The sequence below is a fragment of the Mytilus galloprovincialis genome, chromosome 11 (assembly GCF_965363235.1).
Source record: "Mytilus galloprovincialis chromosome 11, xbMytGall1.hap1.1, whole genome shotgun sequence".
Lineage (NCBI taxonomy): Eukaryota > Metazoa > Mollusca > Bivalvia > Mytilida > Mytilidae > Mytilus > Mytilus galloprovincialis.
This window is the reverse complement of record NC_134848.1, coordinates 70,371,245-70,383,989: the sequence shown is the minus strand read 5'-3', so window position 1 is coordinate 70,383,989 and position 12,745 is coordinate 70,371,245.

The following is a 12,745-nucleotide window of genomic DNA, read 5'->3' as shown; positions in this document are numbered from 1 at the left end:
TTTTTCTAAATTTGCACACCTCACATTCTTCTTAAAATTGAATTTTTGTTTCTGTTGCTAGTCATTTGTTTAAGTGATACTATTTGTACTTTTATGTCTATAAAGTTTCTGAGGTAAGCAACATGCTATACATGTAGTTCTGTGATTTTTTTTCATTTAGTAAATAGTGTTGTAAAATATTAATCCTTTTCTTTACAATATCGTGTTTATCCTTTAATCATGTCAAAAGTATCTTATCTTAAGATCGTTTTCTGTATGGCTTACAGTTTCGTAGACGTAATTTTGTCATGTAAACGTGACGTCATTCACCTTTTTTCATAATTTGACCCTTAAAAATGAAGTAATAACTGAATTCAAAATAATAAAATCTTCAATAGATTCTAATTTAAGGAAAATATTTCATTATACGTCCTTATTTAATCTTGCTTAGCAAAAGAGTATATTTTAACAGCCTAAATTATTCCAACTTTTTCTTTGCAACAAATAAAAATGTACGTTATTACATTTTACAAAGTTAACGTCGTTTGGTTTCATGAGAACACGTTTGTCCGTCTCATTCAACAATTTAATTGGCCATGGACAGAAATTGACAAATGGTAATAATGAAGTTGACTTAGATATTTCAATTGACAGAGCAGTAAAAACTAGCAAATATAAAGTCATTTTAGTTTGTTTACTTTTCAGTTTGGTAATATCTTGAAGGAATTAATGTTTAAGACTGGTATAAACAAATTTCACAGGAAATATATCATATAGATATGATAAATGGTATCAATCTGTTAAAATTCAAACTTCAAAGGTCCGTGTAGAAAACCATACGTTGACCTATAATGGTTTACTTTTATAATTTTTGACTTGGATCGAGAGATGTCTCATTGGCACTTATACCACAGCTTCTTATGTCTATTGAAAAGTCCATGAAAGTCATTTCAAAATATTTTTTCATTGCTCTTACTTTAATAAATATTTCAACGAAAGATTACAGAATTCATGATATATTTACTTTATACAGAAAGCATTGAATAAATGACAAGATCACACATTTAACGCATTATTTAACACTTACCATATTAAAAATGACAATTTAATGATTTAAGGTGAAGTCATACGTATTACAAATTATCTAAAATCTTGTAAATTAAAAAATTCCACTTACACTTTTGCTGTACAGTTTTCTATCTAGAGAACTACGAATTGTACGGTAAAACGACAGACATGACTTCCGAACAATTGTATCGACACACTTGATATTAGATGAATATTATTTAACAGTTGTTAAAACCTCTGTTATAGTGCTTTAGATAGAAATAGTAGTTTGAATCATGGTGACAGAAGAACAAATCAATTCATATTTGCTGATCTAACATCACTAAAAATAAGTACTTTTTGATATCTTAGGTGGACTTGTATAACAAATCTATGACCACATCATCCAACAATGACATTACTTATTATATTTGTACTGTATATATAAGATGGTATCACATGGGAATACTATAATGATTGACTGTTTGTATATAATGCCGACTAGTTGATTTTGTTGTCAGCTTAACTTCCAGGGGCAAATAATCCATTCATGTTCAAGACACGTATTGTTTGTATCAATATGTCATTATTAGACATGTCTTGGCAGCAGCAGACCTGTGCACATAAGATGAACTATTTTGTTGATTAGTTCGATCCATAAAAGACCATTATTCTAAATATAGAGCCGTTAATTAACTATTCTTTTATCATGAAATAAAAACAGACCTATAAAATTCCAATAACACGAGGTCGCATTCTATTTATATATATAGTATTAATATTTATTTCGAAATTATGTGACCGTCGGTAGTAATCGGAGGTTATCTCAATAGTTAAGTAGATGGCGTCTAAACTAAAATACACACGAAATGTTTATATATATTATCGAGTACATGCTTTGTTATCAATTTCTTTCCGATTTAATTCATTAATTTGGATATACGTTTTGGTTTGTTCTGGATCAAATCTGAAAACTTGACCCAAATCGGTGTACACGATTTTGACAGCCAGTGCCCCTCTAATCAAATTATTTAAAAACAAAAATAGCTGTACATATTTTTTTTTTCTTATATGATTTCTACACAAAATAACAAATGAGAAAAAAATAATTGTTCAAAGGGGTAACTGTTGTCAGCGGTCAGTTGGCACACATTTTTAACTTGACTAATATGTAGATTTTTTTTTATTGTTTCCTCTCCATACATTCACTCTATAGCTATTTATAATAGTTTTTGCACACAAAGTCATTACAAGTACAACTTCCAACGATAATAAGGTCAATAATGAGATAATCAACACATGTAACAATTTGGCCATTGTTATCTAAGTGTAGTCTTATTGCTGTGGTCATTTGTACTATTATCGTTTGAAGATTATACTCTAAAACTGCTAAATTTGCCTCTAGAAAATCGCAACAACTCCAAAAAAACAAGTCTTATCTTTATGAAAATATCGCAAGAAGTAGACATTGTCCTGTAACGCGGAAAGTTACATGTAAATCATTTATTTTATCATATAGTATCCACAAAATTTGACATTTACTAAAAGTTATTGTTTTAGGTGGAATAACTGAATTTGTTGGTGGATATAAACCTTGACCTGCTGATCATTTTGAATTAGTTAGAATTGCCATAACTGCTTAAAATTTTGAGACAGAAGCCAAATATTACTATATAATATTCTATTTTAAGCAAAATGCAATGACTGTTTATAGGTCAATTAGTGTTAGACCAGAATATTTTCTTAAATTGTTTATGGCGACTCTACTTTGACAAAACACTTTAAAATGCACAATGTGTATTACTAATGACACTTAATTTATACATGTTTTTGTCAAAAAATCATCAAATATACCAGGTTGATAAGTTAGAAAGCCGAATGTTTGGTTCGTCATCATAACATGTATCAATGGTACTCGAAATAACACAGCTTATAACTAAAACATATACAAAGTTGAAGAGCAATAACTTCTAAAATATTCCCCCCAAAAAAGAAATTTATAACAAACAATGCTGAAAAATGTTCACTATAACGTCATAAACGTTCACAAACATACAAAATTTTGAGGTTCTTGATTCATTCTTTAGTTTTACCCAGAATACAAAATAAAAAAAGGTTTGAGAAAAAAATCGTCACGTAAGAGCAATCACTCCTGAATAAGTGTACAAACGATTTTAGGAAACGCTTCTTATTTGTAGATCTTATATCACTGATTATATTTGCAACTGAAAGTGTCTCATTGTGTTTTTTTGTTTTCGATATCATAGGCAAACACATTAAAAATTGGTACAAAATTCATAAAAGAGGAACAACTCTTATTATTAATCGACAGATTATTTTGGCCAAAATCAATATTTATTAAATTTATCTTTCTCATCAAATTTGATACTTAAAGTGTTTATCTTCCTATTCTAGTTTTCAAGACAATCTGTTCACTAGTATCGCAATTTTTTAAATGACTTCGTTGATGTTTACTTTGATGGCTTCTAGTTACTACCGATATTTTACTGTTTCAAACGTGTTGCCCGACACGACAAATTACCACTTACAAGATTAAAGGAAACATACATAAAATGGCGATAATATGCAACGAAAAGATGCGTTTTTTAATCTTTCTTGAAAACATCAAGTTTTAAATTGTTTTGAATTGTTTGATCCGACAGATCAGTACAGAATGTTTACACTAAGATATGCTAATTGTTATCGTACATTTGTTTTATGATTTGTGGTAATATCAGAATTATCTCGATTAGTTGGTAATAAATGAGAGGATATATATATTATGTTGAATAATAACATCTTACAATTTCACACACTGCTTTATGAGTCTTCCAGTTTTTACTTTGACATTGTTTAGAACAATATGTAGATATTTTACATCCGCTACATTTTAGTAGCTTTACCTGACTATACGAAAAACACTGAAAGCAGAAGTGGACGCTAGACGGCTTTTTTCCAAACAACCATGTGTTGTATAAAAATACCAAAGCATGCAATTTTGCTGCATTATATTGGTATTGTAACATGTCTTCCTTTGCCGGCGGTAAAATTGGATTATGGGAATTCATCATTAACCATGACAGTTTTAAAAATCTTAGCGCAGTAGGTATCATCAAATCAGAGCATGACATCCAAGTCAACACGTTACAAGCTACGTCCCGATGTCTGACGTTTGTTCCAAAAAGTAATTTAGCGATACTTAGTCTAGCGTGTTCAGTCTCTTGGTATCTTCTGAGTTTTCTCTTAATTAAATATTTGAGCAAGAAAAAATAAATATTGCAGTCAACAACTGCTCTGTAATTCCAGTTGCAGACCACATTTGATTTTTGGTTTTCCTGTGACCTAATACCAATACATCTAAACATTTCATATTGCATGGCATCTGGAGTAATTTGAAGTTCAGATGGCAAAAACGAAACGCATGTAAACACCTCTGAAGTATTAATATGTGTGTTGTCTATCCTTGCTAGATTAAAATGTGTTGAACTACAAATATACACCGATGGACTATTCTTGATATATTGCTCGTCTTCTTGTTCTAAGAACCAATGGCAGTCTTCATACAATCCAATAGCATATAGAACAGATACAAATTTCAAGCGTCCAGATAAATCTCCATAAATCAAATAGGAGAGAGATCCTAATAAGAGGAAACATCGAACGTGTTCATTTGGATGTTGGATAGCGATTGACGAAATATTACTGGCCAAATTAGTATTGATAAAGGGAATTAGTAAAGATAGCGAACTTTTTGTTTCTGCTGTTGTGTGTTCAGTAATAGTGTTAACTCGTTGAATAAGATATAGCCTTTTCCAAAGAAATTTAATGTAGTTAGCGATGTTTTTATTGGATTGTTGATAGTCGTGGTCTAGCATGTTAATATTAACAATAAAACCAGAATGGATGATAATACCTACTCTAATATCAAATAAGATTTTTTCATATAATAATCTCCATGACTGAAGCCAGTTAAAACCAATTACAGTTTTCCCACAATTTCAAGTTGTCACTAAAAAAACTGTTTGACGTAAGGTCAACTAAGAATCCAATATCTAAACGTTGCTTTAATATATTTTCTAAAATTAATCTCCGTTTGTCATTTAGCTTCCCTTCAAACAAGTTATCTCTAGGAATAAAGCAGTTGGGACAAAATCCACTATTAACCCATTTTAACATATGCTCTATGCACAGTTCGACACATTGAACAAGAAGCGTCTTTTGCCAAATATTCTGGTTATTCTCTTCTATGACATACAACAAACATGTCTTCCAATGGTATGAAGTTATGTAGTCCAGTTTTATAAGATTCCGATTAAACATTTTCAGAGCATAGTAACACTTATATTGAACATCTGTAAGACAAAACATTAGTTTCCTTTCCTGCAGAGACAAAGATATTCTCCATTCTAAATCTTTATCCGATGAATACGGGTGACCTTTTCTGACAACAAAACATCCTAGTGATGCAATCTCTTGAATGGTATTGGTTAAAGGCCATCCAAATAGTCGTTGTCTGAAAATCCATTCCTGTGCGAATGAAGGCCATGTTTTACATCTAAAACATTGAACTATATCAATTGGTCCATGTTTTGCAGAAGGCTTATTCATACACCTGGAACCAATATAATCGTCAGGTGTAGACGGTATATCAAATAAAACTATTCGTCCCAAACTATCAGTTTTTAAACATTCCAATGGAATATTGACGTCCCATACGTTCGGCAGGTGTATGTGTGTACACGGAACATCATTTATAACGAGCTGTAGTTTGACGTATCCATCAGGTGTATTGGATTCTCTTACAATTAGCAACGATAACGGGTTTTAGCAAGATTCAGCTATGTCTTCAATGACAGGAAGGGTTTCATCACACATAATAAAGTCCATATCACTTCGTCCATCTGTAAATTTAAATTGTTTGTTTTGATACAAATATATATTTTTTACTTCCATGTCATACCTTAGATTCTATAGTTACAATTTACACTGTAACCTGTGATATCTGACACACTTTGGGGCTCAGTTATACTTGTCAGATTAAGCAGGGTATCGGAATACTCAGGTTTTCTCTGCAAGGATATACATATATTTGGACCAAGCATAAAGGATGTTGGAATACTCAGGTGTCGGATTAGACAGGTTTCACGGTATATCGATATATGCAATATGTTTTCTTTTAAATAAAAGAAGGTAATGTCACATACTGTGTACTCGCACTCTGGCATGAATGTACAGGCAACAGTTTAAACTTAGAACCTGAAGTCTTTAAAGAAATATAGCCTTCGATACCGTTAGCCACATGTGGAGCAGGATCTGCTTACCCTTCCGGAGCAATTTTTGATGATTGTTTGAAGTCAAGTGCATTTATAGGTAAAATAATACACAATCGTTTGTACATTGGTAGGGATTTATATTAAGAGTTGATGAGGCAGATGATGAGTAATTGTTTTTATTTGAAATTTCTCGAATATTTGTTTTTTTTCGTCTGATTTCAAAATGAATAAAAAAAATCTATAATAAAAACAAAATGGTTTAATTACGACACACAGATAAAACTGCTATTCAGTCGATTTTTAAATACATGCTATAAAAGAGAAAATATAAAAATATTTAACAATCTTTTTAATGCCCGCGTCACACTGTCCCGATTTTTACGCCGATGGCAACACGATTATGGAAATTTTCAAAATCGGGACTGATCGTATCCAGATCGGGCTATTCGTAGTGCCATCTTTAACCATCGTAGAACCATCGGCCACTTTTTCTAGCCTTCGGGGACAACTTCGGGAAGGGTTCTAAATTTTTTAACATGTTAAAAAATCCCCGAAGGTGCGTCCGATGTTGAGGGTTCGTATTGAGTTCGTATCACCTTCCTCACCATCGTAATGTCACCGGGAATGCATCTTTGAACATCGTATTGCATTCGTGTTTCCATCGTTTCCATCGGGCAGTTTTGGCATTACGATGTCTACACGAATGAATCACGAAGCTACCCGAAGGTCTTACGATGGCAACACGACTTCGTGAAGACCTCGTAATCCCGTCGTGTTGCCATCGAATAAAAGTACGAAGGCGACAAGATGGAACTACGACGGCAATAAATCCAGCTAAATGTAAATGTAAGTTAATTTTCGCGCTAAAATACATTTAAAGTACCATGCGCGATATGCACTGGTCAGTCTAATACGACAGTTAAGAAAGACGTTTCAGCTCATATCATATGATTCCATGAGAACAAGAAAGGCGACAGCGTTGTTTCTATTAATTCAAATGGAACAAGAAGAGCAGCTATTACAGGCTCAGGATTTACTTTTACAAGTAAAATATTATTTTTGTCAATTTTTCATATCAAGTAACATAATGAAAATCTTAAACGCGCCTCGTACACCAACACTGCAGGTACACGTATATAGGGAAACCAACTTTTTCTTCATTATTCTGATTTTTTATGTATCGTCTGAGTTGTTGTCACACGAATGTTTACTCAATAACCATTATGTTTTTTATATGTCATATTTTGCCGCATTTGTAGCTTTCCCCACATCCTTCCTTTTGTCTATATTATTATGATATTCTCCTGGAAAGAGCTCTTTTTGAATAAAAGGGATCAACGAACCCATTACCTTACCTTTAAGATAGATCAGTAAACATGGACATAATTATGGGTGATTATTCAGACTAGTGCACACATTTTGAAGTTCAAACAAGGCAATGCCGAGCGTGGCATCCGCTCGTATGTAACATATTGGGGACAAATATGGACACTATATTTGTATATGACACATGCAGAAAATGGTAAATTGAATATGCATATTCGATAGATAAACAATTTTTTTTTTTAGAAATCAACCAAAAAATTCAATAACTGGAAATACCTTTAATATTGTCTTTAGAACCAGCAGGTAAAAAAATGAGCAACCAATTTCCTGTGTATTATGCTATTTCAAGGAGAAAAAACAAGTCCATCTGCATGACCTTGACCTTTGGCCTTGAACGTAAAAAATGTCAGATCATTACAAGGAGGAACAATATACCAAATGTGGTAAAAATCTTTTGAAGCATATTGGTTTTAGAGTGTTCACAAGGGTTATATTGCCTTGTATTACAACTGCCACTGTGACCTTGACCTTTGAACTTTAAAGTCAATAGCGCTTAAGATATTCTTAACGAGTAACACCATACCAAGTTTTGAGCATTTTGGTTCTAGAGTGTCCGTAACAATTTTATCTACACGCAACTTACATGTAGTAGGCGAGGGGATAATAAACTAAGTTTCATAAGAATTAGACAAAAAGATCGATTTCCCGACATGCATGGCAGACTTGTACAGAAACGATATGTTGTCGAAATTCTGTTCGTATCATAAAAAGTTCAAAACAGGTAGAACGCATTTTTAGATCGTTTGTATACTTGTATTATGTACATACATGTATTTTACCAGATTTTGGTGGCATTATATGCAGAGACTCAGAGTCAAGTTTTACCCTTCAAGCCCACGGTCTTCCGTCTTGTGATTAAACGAGAAATGAAATGTACAATATAATATATATTCAATATTGATCAAACAATTTAAAACGCGTGATGCCATCGATATATAATTAAAATGCATTGTAAGCTGTACACGACGTCTTTTAGACATCGTATGGCCATCGCGCCATCATTGTAATCCATCGTGTAGCCTTCGTAATCCATCGTGTAGCCTTCGTGATCCATCGTGTAGGCTTCGGCTGAGATATGAAGCTTAAATACCCGTCTTCGGTTAACCTTCGTATGTCCATCTTTTGCTATCGTAAATAATTTCGGCACCATCGTATAGACTTCGTTATTCATCGTACTTGCTTCGGTCACTTTTTGGTATTTTAACGAGATCGGGAACGACTTCGTACGAACTTACAATTTTCGTATTCGGGTGTCCATCGTATATAAAAAGCGGGACAGTGTGACGCGGGCATAAACAAAAAGTCATCCTTAAGACCCCGGATATATTTTTGTAAGAACATTATAATAATTCCGACTTCCATCTAAAAAACTTGAATTGTTCATTTGGAAAAAAAGGGTGATACTTTAGGCTTTTTTCAAAAAATGTTGACTGACTACTCTGCAGACTGTAGTTTACTTGCACATTCACCAAGTACGTATTTCTACGGCTAAAAAAAATCATAATTGCTTTTAAAGTGTTTATGTAAATAATGTTGGATCAACATCGAGTCAGATTAAATTATTAAATTATTAATTACAAACTGAAACGTGCATCCAATCCTAATTTTACGCATATTATCACCTTTATAAAAAGATTTAACAAAACACAGTTTATATTTTAGAAAAAAAAACATATACGCTAAACGAAACTATGCACGCTAAGAAACGATGTACGCTAAACGATACGATATACGCTAAACGATACGATGTACGCTAATCGATACGGTATACGCTAAATGAAACGATTTACGCAAAACCATACGATATTCAATAAATGGGCGCTTAAGATATCGTTTATGGTATGGTTTATGGTACATAGTTTCGTTCGTACATCATTCGTTCAGCGTCCGTACAACGTTCGGTCAACGTTTCGTTTGCATTCGTATACCGTTCGGGAAGCGTACGTACATCGTTCGGGCATCGTACGTACATAGTTCGGGCATCGTTCGTATTGTTAACTTTTACGTTACACGGACTGTATGTGGTAAGAGGTTGGTGAGTTTTAAATTTATGGGTTTTTTTTTCATTTAGGCTTCTTCCTACGTTGTTAAATTATTTGCGATTTAATTCTATTTTTTCTTATGTTCGACTCTGTTAAAATTCAAATCGTTATTTAAATTCTCATTATTAATTACACTCTGTATTATACCACAATTGTATTTATGTTCATGTATATTCATACTCTCTTTAAGGAGGATAACAAACATATATATATTCTCTTTAACCCTCCCCCTCCTCCCAAATTTAGATTCGATACCCAATTAGTTCCTTTATAGAAATAAATATGCCAAAAATCGTAATGAATTTCATTGAGTCTAAAACTTATTCAAATCCAATATTAATTGATCAGGACTGCCAGTTTTCCTATCAAAGGTGTATGGTTTTCTACGGGCACTCCGGCTACCTTTACCATTAAAAACAGTGCGCCATGAAATAGCCGACATGTGGCGCTTAAAAGAGACGTTATTAATAAAACACTCACAATCAATACATCATCATGTTTTTCCTAATTTTGAAACTACGATGTTTGTACAATGTACTAAGTAATTTAATTAATCCTCTTTTTAGTAACTTCAAGTCGGATGGCGGATTTGTTGTTTTTTTTTTTTTGTTTTTTTTTTTTCGTTTTTTTTTTTGGGGGGGGGGGGATAATAGGTTGTTCATCCTTTAATTGGACAACGTAACGTGTTTACTAGTCTCACTACAATCGTTGATATTTTTATAATTTTATAGAAACATGTAACACCCCTTTCAGAATCCAGGAAACAAGGGAACGCCCCTAAAGGTAAAAATAGATTTGAACTGTGCAGTATATTTAATGCACAACTTAGCTGTGCATGATTCAGATTATAGCACAACAAGAACAAAGAGATTTTACCCATGTCATGTGTATAATGAGTGATTAACTGTGGTTTTGAAGATGGTACCCGCTATAGCCTTTATCAGTATTGGTATTTTACATCAGCCACAAAATCGTATTGAATTTCCTAAAACGTCGTGTTGACTCTGGTGGAGTTATCTCATTTGCAATTATACCATTCAATTATTTTAAATATAATTTTTCTACTGAACAGCATTTTAGTTATGAAATAATTTTTATAATTCTCTTCTCTGTCAAATATTGTCGAAGACACTTCTGCACTATCTAGATTCTGTATAAGGTCAAGTTATTGGAACTCCAATGGGGAATATATATGCACCATTTAATGTACACGTTTCTGTGTTGCTATGAAGAACAATTTGATTTACAAATTTATGACTAAAATTAGAAAAGACCCATCGAAACAACATCAGATACAAAAAATGATAATACTTTAGATATTTGGATGACATATTGGCGTCAAACATAAACACCAGGCGTTTTCTGCCCGCTGTGCCTCTTCAGAATGTAATAAAATGAAGATTTTTAGGTGCAACATGTGAGTTTGTTTGGCTTATTATTGTAAAAACTACATGTCAATACATTCAGCAATTCAAAATGTCGGCTTCCTTAGTTACAGACAAGGAGATATGGAATTTTACGCTACCTGTCATCCAATCAGAACCATTGATACAAAATAATTGCATTAGAATTAAGGCCTAAAAAAAAATAATGTTGTGTTTCCGATCACCCCCTTGAAATTTTGAAGGGATGGTAGGTACGGATTTTTATTTTTATTTTATTTTTTTTTTGTAGTTACCAGACAAAAGTTTAGGATTTAATAGAAAGAGATTGATTACCCACTTTAAAAATCTCAGGGAGATAACTTTTAGTTTACCCCTTTAAAAATCCCCCTGAAATAACTTTTAGTTTACCCCCTTTTAAAATACCCCTGAAAAACGAAGTCCAAACTTAAAAACAAATTGGGCAGCACTTCCCCTAGGAAATTAGCTTTTTAAACCCAATTCCCCTATTTCAGGACCAAAAGTTTGGGATTGTCAGAGAAAGAAATTGAGAAGATGTGGGGCAGATTCATTTATAGGAACATGAACCAAACATCTTCCCAAACCCAGATAGACAAATATATTATATACACTGTACCTGGCAAGACACTTTCTTTTGGCAAAGCATCTGTGGCTTTTCATCAGAATGTCTAAAGCGTTGATTGGCTGACCAGTTTCAGATGGATTAATATCAGGTTCATTTTGAAGAAGGGTCTGGCATGAAAATTTGATAAATTTAATTCCAAAAGATTGCATTGTTTCAACAGTTGTGTTATTGTCATCAATCTCGGTCCAGTCATTTTTGCCGGTGGCCGAGCACAAAATTTGTGTTGTGTATTTTTTTTCATCGATGTTAGACATTGGATGAATTTCATTGCTAATGTCAAAAAAGGTGTTACTTTCTGTAAAATTTAGAAATATTTTTTTTCTCCGCGAAATGGTCACACTTTCCGCGTTGAACATTGAATAGGACGCGTTGTGTTGCAATGTTCAAACACTGACAAACGAAAATAACTACTGCGCATGCTCCCGCATATATAATTAGCCAAGAAGATTCCACTTTCCAGTACATTCTAAAAATAAGCCTCGAGTTTAAAAGTAGCGTTGTTTTCTTTTGGGGCGATAAAAAGATCGAGGGACTTAGAATTTTTTATTTTCTTTCAAATAGGTATACAAATTATTTTTTTTCCCACATCAGCTTTAAAAACTTTTGAGTCAGGGGTCTGAAGGACGGTCGGTCGGGTGACCGGAAACACAACATTTTTTTTTTAGGCCTAAGTATTTACTCTAAAGTCAAACAGTCAAACTCATAAATCGAAAATAAACTGACAACACCAGGGCTAAAAATTTAAAAAAGACAATCAGACAAACAACAGTACACATGACACAACATAGAAAACTTGAGAATAAGCAACACGAACCCCTCCAAAAACTAGGGGTGGTATCAAGTGCTCCGGAAGGGAAGCAGATCCTGCTCAACATTTCAAATCATTACAAATCCGGTAAATAGTATTATCTTACCTCCTATGCATTTCTAGGAATATGATTGGTTAAAAGCGTCCGCGTGAAGACCGTGTATATTTCATATTAGGTTAGT